Genomic DNA, 22,098 nt, shown 5'->3' with positions numbered 1-22,098 from the left:
ATTTGTAATGTGAACAAAAGATTAAACTGTAACATGTATCCCTAAACAAAATTCTTATTATATATGTCTTCTAGAATCCTCATTTTCTTTTTACACATCCTAACATATAAATATCCAATATATCTATTCTAACAATATTCATCTCTTCTATGTTGAAATGAAGTCTATAAGCAAAGCGATCAATACATGTGTTTTATCCATAGTTCCCATGATGATCATTCTTACATGTAGATTTGATGATGGTACTTTCCCCCTCCAGCTGTCACTATTGGATGCCATAGTGTCCAAAAATGGATAGTCCCCAAATGTTATTGTGGTGACCCCTCAACTTCATCCTTGACTTATGATCAGACAATAACCACTCTTGGGTTTTTATCTGAGCTCAAGATTCCAAGGAGGAATCTTGAAATCAAACAAAACTCTGAAAACGTACATTTTCTCCAATTGAGCCATACATTTGATGGATCACATAACCTTCTACTCAGAAATCTAATTCACTGGTTTGTTCTGATCTTGTTACAACAGCTATATTCTGGCATCCGATCTTCATTTGTCTTGTTAATGAGTGTTTTTTAAGGATTGTGTGACAATGCATCTGGTATTGCATAAAGCTTTTCCTTCAATGTTAAACTTAAAAGTGGAATTCCTGAGCAGCATAGCCCATTCTGAGAACCACCTACTTTAGTTTCTTTTTTCCATTCACTACTTCTAACCACAGTGAAATGGTCCCTTGCACCATATGATTAAAATATTTCCATCGCCCACATCAACTCAAGGCTGTCATACAGAATGGCTGTGAACCTGACATAAGCATCCTTTGATGACTTGAATAATGACTTTTATCTTCTATCATTCTCAGAACATCTTTTGCTTAAACCAAAGTCATGTTGCTCTGATTTTTCTTTTAGAAATTGCTACATTAAAGTCACATGTCTTTAATATAACTATCTTTCCCATATTGTTTGGCCTTATGCTTCCCATATTCATTCATAAAATATTGTTCATTTCTTTCAATTCATTCATGGGATGTAGGCATCACTGGTTATGTGCCAGCATTTATTACCCATCCCAAATTGCCCTTGAGAAGGTGTGGTGAGTTGCCTTCTTGACCCGCTGCAGTCCCTGTGGTGTAGGTACACCCACCGTGCTGTTAGGGAAGGAGTTCCAGTAATTTGACCCACCAATAGTGAAGGAATGGCGATATGTTTCCAAGTCAGGGTGGTGAGTGGCTTGGAGGGAGACATTCAGGTGATAGTGTTCCCATGTCTCTGCTACCTTTGTCCTTCTAGATGGTAGCAGTCGTGGGTTTGGAAGATGTTGTCTAAGGAGCCTTTGTGAGTTCTTGCTGTACATTTTGTAGATGGTACACACTGTTGCGACTGTGCGTCGGCGGTGGAGAGTGTGAATGTTTGTGGTTGTGGTGTCAATCAAGCGGGCTGCTTTGTCCTGGACAGTATCAAACTTCTTGAGTGTTGTGGGAGCTGCACTCATCCAGGCAAGTGGATAGTATTCCATCACACTCCTAACTTGTGCCTTGCAGATGTGGACAGGCTTTCGGGAGTCAGGAGGTGAGTTACTCACCATAGGATTCCTAGCCTCTGACCTGCTCTTGTAGCCACAGAATTTATATGGCTATTCCAGTTTAGTTCCTGGTTAATGGATGTTGACAGTGGGGAATTCAGTGACAGTAATGCCATTGAATATCAAGGGACATTTTGTTCTCTATTATTTTTGCACCATTGCTGGGCCTGTCACATCCAAACCCGAGGAGGGCAGCAAACTTTCTGACCAGCCAGTGAAAAGCTTCAGAATGACCGACTAGTGACTCATTCTCTGACTGTTGTCTATTCCATGTGGAAATGCCTTTTCTCTACTTGTGCTCTCCTGATGGTATGACTGAGATTGGGGCTATTTGACCTGAAAAATCCTCACTTTAAATATGTCAAATAATCATAGGTTGAATACTCCTTTATATTTGTTTCTAATATTCATTAATGTCCTGCCTACACACAACACTTAGAGTGCTTGTTTTTGTAGTCATTCTAAGCACTAAGGTTTTTTGCTGTCTTCTAATTTGAAACAGAAACATGTGCGTATGAATGCATGATTCTTAAGGATCCTGTTTGTTCAGGCTCCTTTCAAAAATATATTAATGTTCAAGGTCTTCAGATCATACATTTTATTTTAATCTATAAGATCTATAAATAGATGTGTCTATTTTGGAAATGTATCCTTTATTGATTATCTTTGATAAGCTTCTAACATTTATGTATCAAACATAACAGCGTCTGTACATGGCATATTTTACCAGAAAAAAAGTACAAACGGAAGACATATAGTTCACAAGCTGGTATGGCAACTAAATCATTTCTTAGTGACTTAATTTTCTGAAAACCACTTCCCCCTCTGTATTTTGTTTATTCACATACCAAGTAGAAATGCAGTTCTTTTAAAATACTCTAATATAGTTTTTAATCAACTACAATACCTTTTGATTTCTCTGCTCTTTAGTTTAAATATAGTTGACAAACTGATTCATAAATCAATGTTCTATCCAATTAGATACAGTCAAAAGTTTGCTAACATTTATTGGATCACCCATTAAATTAAATGTGAACCTTTTAGCATCAGATGAAAAATAAACCATTATAAATAAATCAATGCTTTCTAATCCAAGCATGTGATTTTTTAAAAAAAGAGTCAGGCTTTTAATGAAAATGAACTAAAAAAAACTGGTAAGTTGGTGATTCCACATGTGTTTTTCTAATTTTGCTTTATATTGATTTTACAGTAAGATATAAGTTATTAAATGGAGAAAGACCAAGATCAATCTAATCTGAATTTAGCATACTGGTAGGCACATGATGCAACATAATGGGTTTCTTGACTAATTGTAGCATTCAATCTCTCACAATTAGTCTACAGTAAATCCAGGCATGATATGAAGAAAACCCAAGTGATGGAAATCTTTGGAAATCACATATGTTTATTACATAAACCTTTAATTTGACATTAATTATAGAAACATTGTAGGCTACTATTTAATTTAAAATGTTAACGTTTTTGAATTATTCTGCCTTTGGGTCAAAATTCTTAATTATGGGCTGTGGGAGCCAATTTTAAGTTTTGGCAGGCATTGGACAGATGGTGGGCAAGAATGATCGGGCCATCTGCCTGACATCATCAGCAAGAGACTGGAACTGTTGATGGTGGGCTCATTTGTATCACATTGGCCAGCTACTCATGCATTTTCAATGATGGGCAATTCACTGATTTATTTATGCTGGTAAAGAGGGATTCTGCCTCATTTCAAGTAACATTAAGTGATAGTGTAGCAAAAGCAGCTTCAAGGGAATTCAGCCCCTGTGTCTACATGGTGATTCTACAGTAGCTATTGACCTTGTTGGTCAGTGATTGGTAACCACTGGACTGGTAAGAAATTGTGTTCAGAGTTCTCACTGCAGTAAGGGGGAGGGGAATAAGTCAACTGAAGTGCTCCTCAGTTATCTGTCACTGAATAGCTCTGGTACAGGCTGGTACTTTGATGTGGGCATGTGGGCAAGCAAATTTTGTGTCCTCTGACTATGCCAAGCAGGTCATTGTTGCGTTCCTCACAAAAGTCAACCAGAGTATGCCCATGGATACCACTATCCAGCAAGAAAGAATTCTAAGTTTTGTAAATAGAGAAGGCTGTGCTCATGTGATCAACTATGTGAGCATCATGTGCTAGTAGCCTTCATGATCAGGAGGAACTTCCACTCAGCTGGCAAGTGATCATCCCAGCACATCATGCAGGCCTGTGCCACAATTTTGGGCACTAATGCCCCATTCCTGCCAGGTGGAGTCTAACAAAATATGCCCTATTGTTTCAAACGTTACTTTATATCTGGTGTGTATGCACAGCCGTAAGCTAATAATTCTATTTTGAATACACAGTAAAATTCTTCTTTTTCTGTATTAATACATCTTCATATTCAATTCAATTTTTAAAAATGAATCCTTTGAAGAATATGACTGAATAGTTATCTCATGATGTGACTGATGTATTTCGACAAAAGGAAATGAAAAAAAAGTAGCAATGTCTGTGGAACATATGCAGAGATTTAAGCTGCCATCTGAAGCTGAGAGGCAGATTGTAATCTGCTTCTTACAGACCAGAGTGATACTGTTGGGTGTGTGTTCCTGGGTCTTGGCAGCCATATCAGCCAGGAGAGGGCTCTACACATGCATGGTTACATGCCTGCACAGAGCTCTGATTGTATGTCTACAAATTTATAGTGGCTGAAAATCTGCAACCCATCTTGGACACTGCCCCATAGCTGGCCTGCAGTACAACGAAAAGCATAAATTAAGCCAAGACCTATAAATTAGGGTTCTGGGCTCTCTTGGAGTTTCCAGGTGGCTTCTCCAGGACACAACCTCTGCCCATCCCAAATCAAGACTGTGCCAGAGCAGTGAAAGGGAGCAAGGTGGGGCAGGGCTTTAGTTGTTAGGGACAGGAGAGGTCATTCCAAGGGTGTGGCCCTTGCTGCCAGCAGGGGTCCATTTGTGGCTACATAGTACCTGATTAGGAGGCGTCCCCTATTATGAGCCTGGAAGAGTAAACCTGGCAGCTTTCTACATGCTGGAAGGCCCATTTGCCACTGGTAAAATGCCAGCCACAGCAGAAAAAGCCCTTCAGTGGCTGCTGAAGAGTCTGAATTGGCCTCTGGGGGGAAGGGCATCCTCCATCTGCCCTGCTGTTGGTAAAATGCCAAAGGTGGTGGGAAGGCAACTGGCATGCCACCCCCTGTCCCGCCCCACAGCGCCCACCCATCCCGGTCTATCCTAGGCCTTTCTCTGAGACCTGGTAACATCCTCGTCCATATTTTCAAAATTTAAGACACTTACACCATTATTCTTTATCAGTATAATGAGAATAGGGATGTATTGATTTTTAATAACTTTACCAAGGGTCCCAAGTGTTTGAACAAATGTATTCATGCATACAACCTAGAAAGTTCCAGACATAGCTGCTGGCGTGTGCTGAGTTAGCTGATTCCAGGCAGGACATCAGTAGAAGCACTACAATTAGTGTCAGAATGATGCATTAGGAAAGGCAAAAAGAGTATGGATTTCACTCTCAATCCCTGTTGGAAACGCATATGTCTGTGCTTCATTGGGACTTCTCTCCTCATAGCTGTAGTTTTTTTTAATAGTTTCTTATCACTGATATCAGCCTGATGAATGCACATTGTAAGCTTTCTATGGTTTTAATAGAACCATAGAAGGTTGCAGAATAGAAGGCCATTTGGCCCATAGGTGAAATTGTCCCAGATTTGCACTAAGTGCGGTAGCGGGTGGGTAAAATGATGTTTTACCTGCAAGCAGTGATGGCGGGTCTCCATGCTGTATCGCCCCAATCCCACCTTATTATTTATGCATTCTTGGGAAACACACTGTTTTGATGGTGGCCAGGGTCTCATTTGCCCACCTGCCCACCACCACCTCACTGCTTCATCACGCTGGGCACCATATTTAAAATCCAGCTGCGCGCACACATCTCAGTGCTTCCACACCACAACTACTGCAGAGAAGATGTCCACAAAAGGTAAGAAGACTGCAGCCCCCCAGGTTTAACAACACATCACTAGAATGCCTTTTGTATGCCATGGAGGCCCGCTGCAATGTCCTCTACCTTCAGTCTGCCTGCAGGATGGACAGCAGTGTTACTAAGCTGGCTTGGGAGGTGGTGGTCAGCGAAAATGCCCTGCAAAAGAAGACAGCAAACCAGTGCCGCCACAGGATGAATGGTCTCATCTGTTCCACCAGGGTAATTCACTCCTCTCATCACTCTCAACGTAGACACTCTTAAACCCATCACACATCCACAGGGATCTCACACCTCAAGGGCCAACACCACTAACTCTCACACACACCCTCACATCTCCATCAGGTTCATATCCTCACGAGCTCGTGTCCTCATCCCATCCATGGCTCTGATCACAACACAAACATTCCATGCAGTGCCATGTGTCCGGATCACACTCTCTCCAACCATTTTCACGCAGGAGAAGCATGCTCATGTCAGCAGGGGGAGGTCTCAGACCGGGGTTGAGTGGCCCACATTAGGCCCCTCACTCACTTTGAGGACCATGCCACGGTGCCAACTGGTGAGGATGTGGACCCTGCCTGTGGTTGACGGTGATGTCAGCAGCAAACACCCATTTGAGGATCCTGTACCACATCATCCCTCCCTCAGCGCATCTGTGAGTGCTCTCTCTTCTGCTTTTGAATCTGCTGTCATGCACTAGTTATCTCTACTTTTGTTCACAGGGAGATCTGCCAAGGGAACAACAGCCAGTCAGTCCCTCAGCTCCATCCACGTCCTCATCTGCAGCCAAGAGGACACATCCTCCAGTGAAGAGCTGGAAATAAGCAGTCCGGCAGACCTGTCACTGCAGAGGGAGTGAGTGATTCTGGAGGGAAAAGTGTGTGTGTGGAGCAGGGCCTTTTGGAGCCTCATGCACACATGGATCTTTTATGTTTCACACTCAACTCAATGTCCTGAGCATTTTGAATGCTGGCTGCTGGGGTTCGTTTTCAGTTGTCCACCTGAGCTGACCTGCATCTCCATCCATGCATTGATCTCACTCCCATGCAGCACATGATCTTGCCCACCATGACTCACGTTTCATTTTCGCTTTAGCCAGCATGATCTGGTTTCACTGCATTGTGCACTCACACATCTTTTACCCTCCCCCAATTCAACAATTTCCTCTCCCCCATCACAGTTGACTCCCAACCACCCAGGCAACCCTTTCCACTTCCCCTCTGTTACCTACCAGTCACTACTCATTTCCTTCAGGGATGACCAGGTAAATTTCCTTTCCTTTCCAAGAATCTCACACCCATCCACATTCACCTCCCCAAACTCCTCCTTCCTGCCCTTAGGGTCTGTGCCTGTCCCTGGGTCTCCAGTAACCACCCCCGCCATCTCTACAGTTGCTACCATCGAGCCCTCAACCTCTCACCCTACCGCCTTGCTCTGCCCTCAGTCATTCTCACCCTTCCTCCATACTACACCTGTCCTCAGTACGCTCCCCAGTAGGCAGACAAGGACCTATCCAACCCCTCCTGCACACGTTCACCTGCACATCACCCCCCTCTGCACCCCTTGCCCCTGAACCTCTTCCTCCCCCCCAGAACCCCTTCCCCCTCCCAGTCCTCCCAACCCCCCAGACCATTTGCTGCTTAGTCCCTCCCCCTCCCGACTGCTTTCTCCAGCCTTATCTTTCTCCAGCCTCACTTCTTCCTCCAGCCTTAATCCTATCCCCTTCCTGACTCCTTCCTCCACTCTTACTTCTTCCTCAAACCTTACTCCCTTCCTTCTCAGCACCTGTTCCTCCCCCCCAGACACCCTCCCCTCTCTGCACCCATTCCTCCCCGTGGACACCCTCTCCTCTCTGCACCTATTCCTCCCCAGAACCCCTTCCCCACTTCACACCCCTTTCCTCCCGGAACCCCATCCCCTTCAAACCCCTTCCCCCTCTGCACCCCTTCCTTCCCATAGACACTCTCCTGTCTCTGCACTCCTTCCCTTGCACTTCCACCCTCCCTTACACCTCCCCCATTATGGTCTTCTCCCCCGTTACTCCCTCCTTCCCTTGTTCTCCCTCCCCCCCGACACTTTCATTCTCCCCTCCCAATCTCACCATATCCTGACACACTCATTCCCCCCTCCCAACCTCAGCCCCGTCACCTCTTCCTCTCCCAGTCGATCCTAGGCCCTCCTTTTCCACCCTCTCGACCATCATCCATTGTGAGCATCAATGGTGACTTTCCAACTTCTGTGAGCTGCTTCACAGCAGAGCCATGTCCATGAGAATACACCCAGCATGCCATGGACCCTCCACTAGTGTGCCGCTGGTGTCGGGCTCCAGCAGCTTCTGCTCTTCGGATGTCTGCGATGTGAGCAAGGCCCTGGCAGCAAGTCCCAACTTCTGCACATCACAGTTGTCAAGATGTGTTCTACACCGGCATTCTTTCCCACTGACGTGGGCAGATGACCCAGCTGAGGCCTGTGGGGGAAGGGTTACAATGCCGGCGGGCAGGCCTAATAATGATATGCTGATGTATTACAAAGAGGTATCTGACATCCGATGGCGGAGATGGCAGGCCGGGTGGATGATCGTGAACTGGTTCCATGCCATTGTGAAACTGACTGCACCATATTGTCTGCTCGTGCCACTGAACATGCCTGATGCCGACAAGCATGGAAAATCCTGGCCATAGTGTCTATACAAACTCTTCCCTATAACAGTCCAAGGCTAATTCTGGTCTGCTTTGCCCCCATATCTCCTCTGCTTTAAACACTTAGCCACTTTTCATTTGAAAAGTACATTAGTTTCTTTACTCAAGCATTCACTGTGCAAGAGATTCCTGCTCCCAACTCTTCAGCCTAACACTTTTTCTAAATTTTATGTTGATGATCTCCCATCATTGATTCCCCAATTGGTGGATGTAATCTTTCCTTATTCTCCCTTTTATACCTTTCTTAATTAAAAAAAATCTTCCATTAAATCTCCTCTTAAACTAAACTGCAATGAAAATAGTCCCAGTCTTTCTTCATAACTAAAGTTTTCCATCTTTGGCATTAATATTGTGAATCTACATTGTACATTATTTGTTTTTAATGTTCCTTCAATAATAGAACACACAAACATTACACAGCATTCTTAATGTTCTCTTTATTAATTCTGTGCTTTAATACTCGTTGCCCCTTGTTATAAAGTCCCAAATGCTATTGGTCTCTTTATCACTATCAATCTGCACTCAAACTTTAAGGTTATTTGAATCTCTTGGTCAGTCTGCCTGTCCATCTCCACTCTTTGGTTTCGTTCCATTGAGTATATACTTCCCTTCCTTGTTTTTCCACCCAAAATGTATTACCTCATAGTTCTCCCCATTCATTACTTCTGACACTTGAATGCCCACTTCATTCAACCTGCTTCTGCTTCTCCTGAAACCTTTTACTGTTCACCTCATTGTCACAGAATGCTCCTTTACATTGAAGATGCTAAGTGAATGCAAGTTGTTAGCTTCAATTATGAAGAGTTATGGGTGACTGCAACATTACTTGATTTCCTTAAGGAGTCAGAAAGGTATTTGTCATGGGTATTTTTCTGAATTGACCTTTGTTTCTCTGTATTTTTGTCTCATCCAGAAGAATGCAGGTTAGGAGTGGGCAAATGACCTGTGATTGTCATGATGGGATGGGTATTACGGGCCTAATGATGCTTTCTACACTCTTGTGTTTGTACATGCAATTAGTGCTCATCAGTTCTGCACCACCAGGCTCTGCAGTCTTGAATCACTTTATAATGTGCTCTTGTCAGATGTTTACTAGTTCTCTCCCTTCTGAGATTCTGGTTTAATTTTCCTTCCTAACAAATTAAATATCTTAACTTTTAGTTGAACAAACATGTAATGAGCTTGGCTCCAATCATAAGGGTATTGAAAACAGTTAGCTCAAGTTGATTTCAATTCCTCTGGTGATAAAATAACTGGTTAAAGATTAGGCAAAATGAATGGCTGTAGGAGAAGTTATATATCTTTTATTTACATCAAGACAATATCAAGTTGTCAAAACATGGTACAAAATACTGGACTATAACAATTTATACAACACTTAGTGACTAACAGCTAGACAAGACAGCAACTAGCGCAATTTCTACAGTTAGATTACTGTAGACTTGCTGCCTACAGTTTACATGTTATCAGCAATATATGACTTTTCACTAATGAATTCTCCATTAACGAATGCTTGGTATGAATTCATTAAGAGTAACCTATTTCACTTCAAGATATTATAAATTCATTTATACCTTAATTAAGACAAGTATTGGTAGTGCATGTAAGAGTCAAAATAATAATGCGTACACTTTGCGCCAATCATTAATTTCTCATCCAGAAAACAAACAATCACAGGTGAATGGGTTTCAATAACTGGAATCAACTTGTTAGTCATACAATATGGCCTATGTCCTGCCTGGTGACAAATCCAATACCAAGTGTGGTAATGAGTCATTCATACCAGAAAGGCCCCAGCTTCAACCACCAGGCTCTATTGAATCAACTGATCTCAACAGGGTAGTAATTATGATTAGTTTCAGTGGGGGTGAAATTGGTCAATGGCAGTCACTCAAAATGGTCTGATGGTGATTAAAATTAAATGTCGATTCGCTATTAGACTATTTTGCACAAAAGTCAATGGATAATTTCATCTCCAATATCTCTAAGCAAGGGAAAGTCAAAATCATTAGAGGCTTCCCTTTCTGTTTGCTACTAATTCCATCCTTTTGAACTTGCAGGTGGGCCACCATGGTGGAGGATAGGATTGGCCCTCCGTTGTCAAAAATAGCATGTCTGCATTCATTGCCTGCTTCACATATAGTGAATGGTCATGTAGTTTAGGTATTTAGAGCTGCTAGAACCTGTGGCAGCATATCCCTCTTTAGTTACCACATTCAGAAGAGGATAGGAGAAAATTGTGGAAAAAATACAAATCCAGGCACTGTAAATGTGATACATTTTTCATTACACTGAGCTGGTTCATAATTCCCAATTTGCTCCTTTACACACCAGAACCCAATTCACTGTTACATTGCAATCTTCATCACTTTGTTCCACACAAAACAAAAAGAAGCAGCACATCCACAGAGCTTTATATTTGGTACTACAGCTCAATGTACAATAATTATATATCACCTTTTTCAGATAGATGAATATTAAAGGCTGGATTTAATGGGACACCGGGATCCCCGCCCACCTCCATATCCCCTCACCCCCCTGCCCCCATCCGCCCAGGCAGGAAAATAGGGGATGAGCCCACCCTTGCTCCGATGGCTTGTTCTGCAAGCATTTAACACTCAGACGGGCGTTAATTGGTTTAAAGTGGGACTTCTGCCCCCATCTGGGCAGGAAATCCTGCCTCAGAGAGCTGCTAGCAAATCAAATGGCTGGTAGCTCTCAGGTCCCAGCAGTGCCACCGGGAGCGGTGGCCAGTGCTGGGACCACAACAATTCTCAATGCCGAGGAGCCAAAGCTGGAGTGAAAGGTAGGAAGGGAAGGGTTATTGCCAGGGCCAGGCTAGAAAGCCACACAAGGCGGGTGAAGTTGGTGGGGGGCTGAGCTAGACAGACCGGGAGTGGGGGATGTGAAGGTGAACCGGGAAAATGGCTGGGTGGGGGCCATCTCATGGTCCAGAGGGCCCCATTAAGGAGGCACTTCTCCACCCTACTCTCGACCTCCCCAGCCACCCCTACTACCTGCCACCAGCCTGGCAGTGAAAGTTGCCAGGCTGTACACTCTGTGTGGGTCTCTTTCCCCCTCCACTGGTTAAGTTCCAGCAGTGGAGTGATGAGCGCACGGGTGGGTGGGCCACCCAACATCTACCCTCCTCCTGGTAAAATTGTGCCAGAGGCAGAGGTGGGTGGGTAGGCAGTGGATATGGCCCCCATGGCATTATACAGGCCCCTGCCTGCAAACCGCTGCCAGGAGGCCATAAAATCCAGCCCCAGATTTGTATTATCTACACAAATTATATGGACAACCTGTGTCACTGCATCTCTGAAAGAATATTTGGCTCTGTTGCACACTGGTACTATATTTTCACCCATGAGGAGAGAGAAGGGTGTAATTATACCCATATTGTCCATGATTTCTATCTCCATAGCCAATATATCCCTCTCTAATTCCATCTGGTTTGAAAGAGCTAAGTATCTTAAACATTAGGACAAGATGGTTGTGAGATTTTGTTAATAATAAATAATTTTGGAACATAACATGAATGGTATTACAGTATATCTACTAATAAGAGTGTTCTGTAACTTTTAGGAGCTCAATTCTCCCAGCTGTTCTACTGGAGTTCTGTTGAAACTGGAGTGGAAGTCCATCAGAATGGTTTAGAAAATGCTTGGGACATATATGTGCTGGATCCTGGGAATTCCCTCTCGGGTCTTGTTAGGGGCAGAGCCTCTGCCACCAAAAGTCCTTTAAGCAAGGGTGCTTGCTGCAGGCACTTCCAGCACTGGCAGTTTCCACTTTGCCAGTCCATATGGGACACAGTACAACAATAGCGAGTACATACCAGCTGTTAGAAGAGTGAAAGTGAACCCCATTAAAGAGGAAAGAGAAGCAACCTGGACATCTGAAGGAGAGTAAGAATTAAAACAAACTATGTTATATGGATCAGAAACCTTCCTAGAGAGTTGAGGGGAGGAAATGGGGTCTCCAGTGTCAGGAAATCTGGAGATACAGCTAAACATGGCTGTTCTGCTGATCTCCCGCTTGATTATTGACGGAGACTGGGGTGACCCTGATGGATATTCAGAGTTAATATATCCTTCAAAATACATTGCAGGAGGGGAAAAAAGTGGAGAGCTTGTAAGTTGTTGATATCTTCCAACAGAGGTATTAAAAGGGTTTGAATATCAATTGTCACATGGGTAATAATACACAAACACCTGGACTTTCCAATGGAGTTTGTCCAGATTTTGGCAAGGAAAATGGAGAAGTGGAGCAAAGGCAAACTGAGAAATTAACAGCCATTTATTTTGGAAAGGGAAATTCATCCCCAAACAGGCCAGGCCACCAAATAGGGTAACACTGTCTACTACAATCTTTGGTAACACTGCCTATTACCAATTATCTATACATCACACAGAAACACACCAAGTGATGATTATCAGCTTCTTCAGAATGTAGGTTGTTCAAGCAACATATAAAAGAACAGACTTTGTTGTAATTAATATTAATATCAACCTTCACACACAATACATTTAGACAAATAAACTTCTTATATTGGATGGGATGGAGAGAGGGAAGTATGAGCTTCAGCATTTGCAGTGAGCAGTTCCAATATGAATGGACAAGCTAAACCTTGATCTAATTCTAATTAAAAGTAATTTCATTTCAATGTTGTTTCCCAAATGCCTGCAAGAAATTTGTTAAATTTATTAACACTTCTTATTTAAATGAGTAGAACTTCTGTGATATTACTCAAGAGTCATCAGAGGCACAGTTGTAAAATCTAGCTGCTAATCTGGTCAGTACCTTTAAAGTCACTGCTCAAGTACATCCTGTGAGAAGAGTAACTGGAACTGAGATTAGTTAGGCATTGTTAACTTATTGTAAATTTCAGACTCCAGATGATTGATTGACTTTCTTTCATCTCCTTTTAGAAAGATTAATTTGGACCTATCATGAAGTGTCACATCTGCCATGTGAGGGCTGGTGTGTGACATATGAACATATAAATATTTCAAAATTTTGACTCTTGTGTTTTAATGATGTCCAGAGCTGAAGCTCTGGAATTCCCTCCATAAAGCTCTCTGCCTGTCTTTCCCCCTTTGGGATGTTTCACTACATTCAAGATGCTGCATAAATGCAAGAGGGCTGGCTAGTTCAGATGGCTGGAGAGTCACTGTGTGGTTAAGAATAATGCCAACAATTCCTATTCAAGCTGAGGTAAACCTGGGACCTGCTTTCACACTCTGCCCCTGAAAGTGGAAGGCAATGGCAAGCCACCATTGACAAAAACTGCCAAGACAAATGGCTCAGGATGAAGCATGAGAAGACAGTGAGTCAAGGGTCTACCTTGGGGCAGAGCACTCATGGAATAAATGCAAACTGTTGATTTTGCATATGATCTCATTCAGACACTGTCCAAGGCTAACAAAAAAAGAACATGATGTAGGTTTTACAAATCTATGCTCTTATTATGGAGTTTCATATACTAGGAATATTTGATGGGCATTCGGGCATGCAGGTCATGACAGAAAATCGGGAAGGCCTACTTCTAATCTTGCCTGAATTCCCAGTAAGCACTTCCACTGCTTGGAGCTCTGTGTCAGGAGATGAAAATCATAAATTTACTCTTATTTCTCTCAAGACACATGACAGATTGCCTGTTAACTTTCTAAAACTGATTGGTGTTAATTTTTCAGTGATGTCAAACCGCATGTAGCTTGCATTTCAAATGTGTTATCTAAAGTATAAGATAAATAAGGATTGCACGACAAATGGAAATTTAAATATAAAATGTCAAATGTAAGGAAATGCATTGACCCATGCTGGGAAAGATATTCATAGACAAAATTCAACTCCAGTGTGATAGTTCACTACAGTTAAGCACTCACTGCATAGAAAAATACCACTAAATGTCAGTCTCCATTAAGCATGGAATGCTGTTTGATGCAATGATTTCACAGCCAAACTGCCAAGAAATATTGCAACAGTGTAGTGAGTACCAGTTAGTCTTTGCATTTATTGATTTCTTAAGATGTGGTTCTCATTCATCTGAAAAAGATTAAAGCTGACTGAACCCTTCACAATTCAAAACCAGAGTTCAGCATTCAGCCAACTAAGTTACCCAACCAAACTATCGAGACTCATACATGCAATCTCAGATGGTTTATTCATTCTTGGGTTGTGGGTGACAGTGATATTTATTACCTTTCCCTAGTTGCCCTGGAAATGTTTGATACAACTGAGTGGCTTGCTAGGTTATTTCATAAGGTAGTTAAGAATCAATGACATTGGTATGGGACTGCAGTCACATATAAACCAGCCTGCATAAGGTTTCCTTCCCTAAAGATCATTAATGAACCAATAGTTTTTTTTAAACATAAATCCAACAACTTCATGGTCATTTCTACTGATATTAACTTTTTACTTCCAATTTTATTCTCCCCAAACTGCCATGGTGAGATTTGGACTCAATTTCTCTGGATTATTAGTTCTCTCCCGTAAGAAGAGCATCATATCTGACTGATTATTTGATCAACTCAGTTAATATCTGTCCATTTAGATTTTAATCAAATTTCTAACCAGACATTTACTCAGCCCTTTTTTTTGAAAGATCTAAGTGACACGGTTTTTACTTCATCATTTTGGACATCCCATGGTGAAAGTGGATACACTTTATGTATTAAATTTAAATTCTAAAATAAAAAATACATAAGTCAGCTACATAAGCCAACTGAGATATTGAAACTTTAAGCTACCGCAAAAATTTTCAAACATTCTTCAAAGGCTCCACTTAATCAGCCTTAATAAACTCATTTTTATTTTTGTTGATGTTGGATCCTTCAACTCTGCCTGAACTCACCCACCAAAAACTTGGGAAACATTCGACCTTTGCATTCACTCTGACCTGGTGAGACTTAAAAGCAACACGACCTGCAGCACCTGCAGGTAACACAGAAAGACAAAACCCAATATCTACACGGTCATTTTAAAATCGCAATTGCCTCTGAAGGAAGGTTACATTCTTCTTTACCTCTTCACAAATGATATCCAATCCTGTCAGTTCAATTAAGTGTAAAGAACATGAACACTGAAGATATATAACAACTTCCGAGGCATGAAGCAATGAATAAATCAACAAACAACAGAGTATCCTTATCAGATCATTGCTGCTAACTGTGCTGATTCCACTGTTTCTGGGTAATGCTAATGTCAGAGATGCATGTTCATTCGTTTGAGAATTATATGGTCAATTTACCCAAAGGGCAAAAACACAATGGCCGGAATCTTGCTATGGCGTTGAGTGTCCCGATGGCAGAACTGAGAGTGCACCGGACATCCACTGTAGGTGGCATGGCTGGCCAAGTGCAATGACGTGGCAGGCAGCCAATTAGATGTACATGGAGGAGGTTCCCTGCAAATCATGTAGCGGAAGTGGGCAGGAAGTCGATAACTCTGTCACTACTTCTTGCAGTCGAAGGTACGGGTGCCATATTTAAAGGGCACCTGGACAGGCATTCATTCCCTGACATCCAGCAGCATCAGTCTGCCTATGTGAGTGGGTGCCTTGAGACTACAGTTGCTGCTAGAGTGCTCTAACCTACACACCCACCACCCCCCCACCCCACCACCATCCACTCCTCATGAGATAACCCCAGCTGCTGTAACCATCTGCTTATCTTTCCCCCGGAGCACCTCAACTGCTGCTTCTGCCTCAGTCACTTTTGACCTTCCCTTCATCAGCCTTGACCCCCACTCCATCACCTTGACCTGCCCTCTGTTACTCTGGACTGTCAAGACCTAACTATTGACCTTCCCTCAATAACCCTGGATCTCCCACAATTATGCTTTACCTCTTGCCTGTAAATATTGCCCTTCCTCGTGTAGTCCAGCTTCCTCCCTCTGTTCCCCTTGAGCCCTCGTAGGTCCGGTCTGACCCACCGTCCCGATCTGCCAAGCCCCAATCCCCTTGCATTGTCCAATCTCAATGCATCATTGACTCCTCTCCTGTGGTACAACTGAGCTCCCATACAAGAAAAGCAGCTCCTACTCTAGCCAAATCCACCAGGAAGACGACCTCACCTGCTGCACGCCATCCTTAATCAGCAGCAAATCCAAAAACAAGTGTTTCTCATTTGCTGCTAAGGTGGCATTTAACCTGGTGAAATGGTATTTTAATGAGCTTCCATTTCATGCTAATGTATTCAAAATAGGTTTCTGCTGCTTGCTGTCAGGAAGCTTGATCTGCCTTCAATCCACCACAAACTTAATTCCCTATTTTTATCTTGCTGTTAGGAAGCAGACATTTTGCCTCTCACACAGTTAAGTGCACCCGCCTTACTTCCCGCAGCCAGCAGCAGCACAATGTTCTGCCCACGAACTGTAAAGCATTTAGCTATATGTCAGAATGTGGAAGAGGACAAAGCAAAAACAACTAATGCATTTTTAAATTTACAATGGGCTGGCAATGCAGAATATAATGAATCAATCAAACAACCACCATTGCATTGGGTAGTACAGTGCTGGATCTAAATGTACATTATTCTTGGGTGAGTGAATGAAAAGGCAAGAAATGGTATTCATGCTGCATGAAACAGACCTGACCTGGACATGAAAGTAGGGTCGTGGATTAGAACAATAACAAATAAATGTAAAAGTAATTCATGCATGAGCAATAAACATATACAAAGCTTAACACTGTAAACATTGGTGACATTAAAATTGCAGTGACTTGCTGTAAATTTTGAGATTGTCTGGAACTTTTTAAAAGAGCGATTTTTCCTTGGCTAGATAGTAGTAAGAGGTTCCTAAGCTATTCAGAGGCTGGGGCCAAATGAAGAACTAGGACAAAAATAAAAATACCTGGCAAAACTCAGCAGGTCTGACAGCATCTGCGGAGAGGAACACAGTTAATGTTTCGAATCCGTATGACTCTTCAACAGAACTAAGGAAAAATAGAAAAGAGGTGAAATATAAGCTGGTTTAAGGGGTGTGGGACAGGTAGAGCTGGATAGAGGGCCAGTGATAGGTGGAGATAGCCAAAAGATGTCATAGACAAAAGGACAAAGGGGTTTTGAAGAAGGTGATATTATCTAAGGAATGTGCTAATAGGTGACATTAAGGATAGAAAGCAGGATGAGCAGGGTACAGATTGCCCTAGCCGGGGGGTGGGGCAGGGGGAAGGGATCAAAATAGGCTAAAAGGTAGAGATAAAACAATTGATGGAAATACATTTAAAAATAATGGAAATAGGTGGGAAAAGAAAAATCTATACAAATTATTGGAAAAAAGGGGGATTGGAAAGGGGGTGGGAATGGAAGAGAAAGTTCATGATCTAAAATTGTTGAACTTAATATTCAGTCTGAAAGGCTGGGATCCTTTTCTCAATGAATGGAGGATCTAAAGTTTACCAACATACAAGTAACTGAGCTTGCACAAACTGAATTGCTGTTAAATAACTTGCACTATTTGGACAGTGCATTGTATTTTGTTCTTAAAGAGTTTAGGTGTAGGTGATTGTCAAAAGAAATAGTGATTCACATTTTTTTGTTTCTTTATCTATAGATTAATAATACCAGGGGAATTAACTTGGTAGAGATGTACAGCCCAGCAATGGTGTGTGAGATCGAAATGAACAGCCATAATTGGAATAGCTGCATCACTTGTTGAAGTGCTACCTTTGTTATTGCACCTCTGTATGATTTTGTGGCTTAGTCATTCCTCAAAGCCAAGGACTCCCCACTAATGACATTGTATTTATTGTTTAAGTGAACCAGTGATGAAAGTAAAAAGGACCTTGAGTTCTTCATCATTCTATTACAGTTTCATTTGGAGCTGCTGCTCTTTAAAAGCTGTATTCCTGTGAGCTGCATATTTTGCCAATTTGCTCATTATTTTTGTTAGGGTTTGTGTGCATTAGATAGATTGATTGTATGGTATAAGACTATGGGAGAATTTTCAGATGAACAGCAACAATGCCACCTGATTTCTCAATAGTACAATTGCACATTCACCATTCTCCACTGCCTTAAGGGGGTTGCTCTTAGCCCTAATCTGAGCAAGTGGTGTAAAACTCAATAATGCTATTAAAAAAAAAGTCAATAAAACATTTGTAATCTTTCCAGTCCCACAAATCTCCAAGACATGTGCGTTTACCTAATCCTGGTCTCTTGAGCATCCCCAATTTTAATTAATATAAAAACAAAAAAACTGCAGATGCTGGAAATCCAAAACAAAAACAAAAACAGAATTACCTGGAAAAACTCAGCAGGTCTGGCAGCATCGGCGGAGAAGAAAAGAGTTGACGTTTCGAGTCCTCATGACCCTTCGACAGAACTTGAGTTCGAGTCCAAGAAAGAGTTGAAATATAAGCTGGTTTAAGGTGTATGTGTGGGGGGCGGAGAGAGAGAGAGAGAGGTGGAGGTGGGGTTTGTGGTTGTAGGGACAAACAAGCAGTGATAGAATTGAGCGCGAACCCGATCACCGCCCCCAATTGGGTCCACGCCGGCATTTTATGTGGGCGGGCCAATTAAGGCCCACCCAGCGTGACATTTGTCTGGAAGCCCTGAGTGCTCCCTGTGTGGGTGGGGGGAGGGGGATTCCTCGAGTCCGTCCCTACGCTCTATTGCTTCCTGTGCCTCAGGGAGGTCAGTTTGATATTTGATCAATGAAGGAAAAAAAAAATCTGATAAAATGTCAATGAATTTTAAAAATAATTTTTATTGAATTTTAAAACACTTCATGAAACTTCATCTCGCCCTTGGATGAGGCCGCCTGGGCTCTTCGCCTGCCCACCAACCTTAAGGTTGGACGGGCAGCTCATTTAACAGTTTTACTTAGTTTTTAACAGGCCTTAATAGGCCTTTGACAATTCGGCGGGCGCACAGCCGACTCAGCTGCACGCCCACCGAACTGAAAATCTAAGTGACGCACGGTGACGTTGGGACGCCCGCTCGACGTCACCACGCATCATTTTACACCTTGGTGAACAGGCCCCGTCCCCACTCGCCGACAGGAAAATTCTTCCCGCTGAGTTTTTCCAGCACTTTCTGTTTTTATGTCAGATCACCAGCATCTAGAGTATTTTGCTTTTATTCTAATTTCTACTAATGTGGCTCAGTGTCATGTTTTCTTTCATAATGCATATGTGAAGTGCCTTGGCAAGTTTTACTACATTAGAGGCACTATTTAAATATAAGCTTTTTTTTGTTGTGTCGAAGGGAGCAGCGAAAAACAAAGATTTTCCTTATCATTGTCTGGTCAGCAACATAATGATTTAATGGTCCACTCCTCCATCACTCCCTACTCCTCAACCCCTACCTATGGCACCTCCCCATGCCCACGCAAAAGATGCAACACCTGCCCCTTCACTTCCTCTCTCCTCACCGTCCAAGGGCTTTCAAGTGAAGCAGCATTTCACTTGCATTTCCCCCAACTTAGTCTATGCATTCGTTGCTCCCAATGTGGTCTCCTCTACATTGGAGAGACCAAATGTAAACTGGGCGACCACTTTGCAGAACACCTGCGATCTGTCCACAAGAAAGACCCAAACCTCCCTGTCGCTTGCCATTGTAACACTCCACCTTGCTCTCTTGCCCACATGTCCTTGGCTTGCTGCATTGTTCCAGTGAAGCCCAACGCAAACTGGAGGAACAGCACCTCATCTTCCGACTAGGCACTTTACAGCCTTCCGGACTGAATATTGAATTCAACAACTTTAGATCTTGAACTCCCTCCTCCAACCCCACCCCCTTTCCGTTTTTTCCCCCTTCCTTTTGTTTTTTTCCAATAATTTATATAGATTTTTCTTTTCCCACCTATTTCCTTTATTTTTAAATCTTGAATGCCCTGCTAGTCCTTCCACCCCACCTCCACTAGAGCTGTACCTTGAGTGCCCTGCCATCCATTCTTAATTAGCACATTCGTTTAGATAATATCACCACCTTCAACACCTCTTTGTTCTTTTGTCTGTGACATCTTTTGATTATCTGCTCCTATCACTGCTTGCTTGTCCCTACAACCACACCAACATCCCCGGCACCACTTCTCACCCCCCACCCCCACCCCCACCTTAAACCAGCTTATATTTCACCCCTCTCCTAATATTCACTCAGTTCTGTTGAAGGGTCATGAGGACTCGAAATGTCAACTCTTTTCTTCTCCGCCGATGCTGCCAGACCTGCTGAGTTTTTCCAGGCAATTCTGTTTTTGTTTAACATAATGACTTAATGTTGGCCCTTCTTAAGTAGCTGCTATTCTCAGTGAGGTGGAACCCCAGCTTTGGGAATTCTCAGCAATTACTGGCCAATTTAACATTTACCTGGTTCTTTCTCATAACTTATATTTTTTGTGCTGAATCTTTTTGCTCTCCAGGAATGATCAGCAGGGAATGGATTGCATTTTTTGCACCCAGTTCAGCATCAAGCATCCTGAGGTCAGATAAAATGTAGGGTTCCCTCAACTTTTCAGTATCAATGGATGTTAACCCTATCCTCAGGAAAGTAATCCTTACTTTACTAATGTGAGATTTCCCTGTAGCCTCTGAGTAGTTGCCAATTAACTGCCATTTGGTTTTGGCTAGCTTTGCACTGTGGGGCCTTATTAGGAACAGGGTGAGACTGACAAACTCAGTTAAGTCGGCAGAGAAAATAGAAAACTTCATTTCAATATTATGGGCTGGAATCGAACAGTGATCACTAAGGGTGAGTGGGTAATTGCTCCATCTAGTCCCTTTTAAGTATTATTTAATTTATAATCTCACTTGCACCTGTACAAATGCTGCTAGGCCAGATGTCTCTCCCTCTTATTGGAAAGGGAGTATTTCTCATTTCATCCATAAAACAACACACTAATTATCCACATCACAAAATGCAAATATTAAAATAGGTCACTTATTGGCAAAAATTGAAAAATTGTGGAGCTGAGATCATAGCCATATTAACAAGGCTCATGACCAGGTCCTCCAGGATTATGATCAAATAGTAGTATAATCAAGTTATAACACAACATGGCAAGGCTATGACTAAGATCTCAGTCCATCTAACTTTCAGTGATAAGTTTTTTCTCATTACCCAAGTAATCCACAATGTTCTCTTGTCGCTGAAGTCCGAAAGCTATCAGAAACAGCTTCTGAACTTGGTCAAATGGGGTCATTTTATGGGCTGATCCTGTCCTTTGTTAACTTTAAGTTTTCAATAAGAATACATTAACATGTATTGTATTTATATATTTTTCTTGATTAGCACGCAGATGTGTTATAAAACAAAATTGAAACAATAAGACAATCAGAATTATTCCTCAAAACTCTCAGAAGAGAAACATTCAAACTGTTAAAATTCAACAGCCAACAACACATTTAATTTGCTGTAACACAAACATTTATAAAAATATTTGAAAAAGGAAAAGGTCTGACCTTAAACATACCCATAAGTATGGGGAAAATTATTGCCTGACAAAAAGGAAAAATATTATCATTTGAATAAAGCCGGCTCCATTTACACCCCCCCCCACCCCATTCTTCTCATTAAGGTTTAAGATAAGTAAAAACATGTTAAAAAGTACAAGAGATGCTTGTTTGAAATCAAAGTTTTGTTCAAATTTACAAATCAAAGAATGACAGTGGGTGCTCACTTATGGCCTTAATACAATGGTTGGAACCTATTTACAGCTCAAAAAATACAAAAATGAATTATGAACTTGGTCATAAAATCAATGCTGATATCAAGAATATTGTAGACAAATAAATACTTCAAGGTATTATTGTATCATTAATGATTCTTGACATTGAAGGAGCACAAAATAAAAACTTTT

Source organism: Carcharodon carcharias, chromosome 3, assembly GCF_017639515.1.
Source record: "Carcharodon carcharias isolate sCarCar2 chromosome 3, sCarCar2.pri, whole genome shotgun sequence".
In the NCBI taxonomy this organism is placed as follows: Eukaryota; Metazoa; Chordata; class Chondrichthyes; order Lamniformes; family Lamnidae; genus Carcharodon; species Carcharodon carcharias.
The sequence above is the reverse complement of the archived record's forward strand: the minus strand, read 5'-3'. Positions refer to the sequence as shown.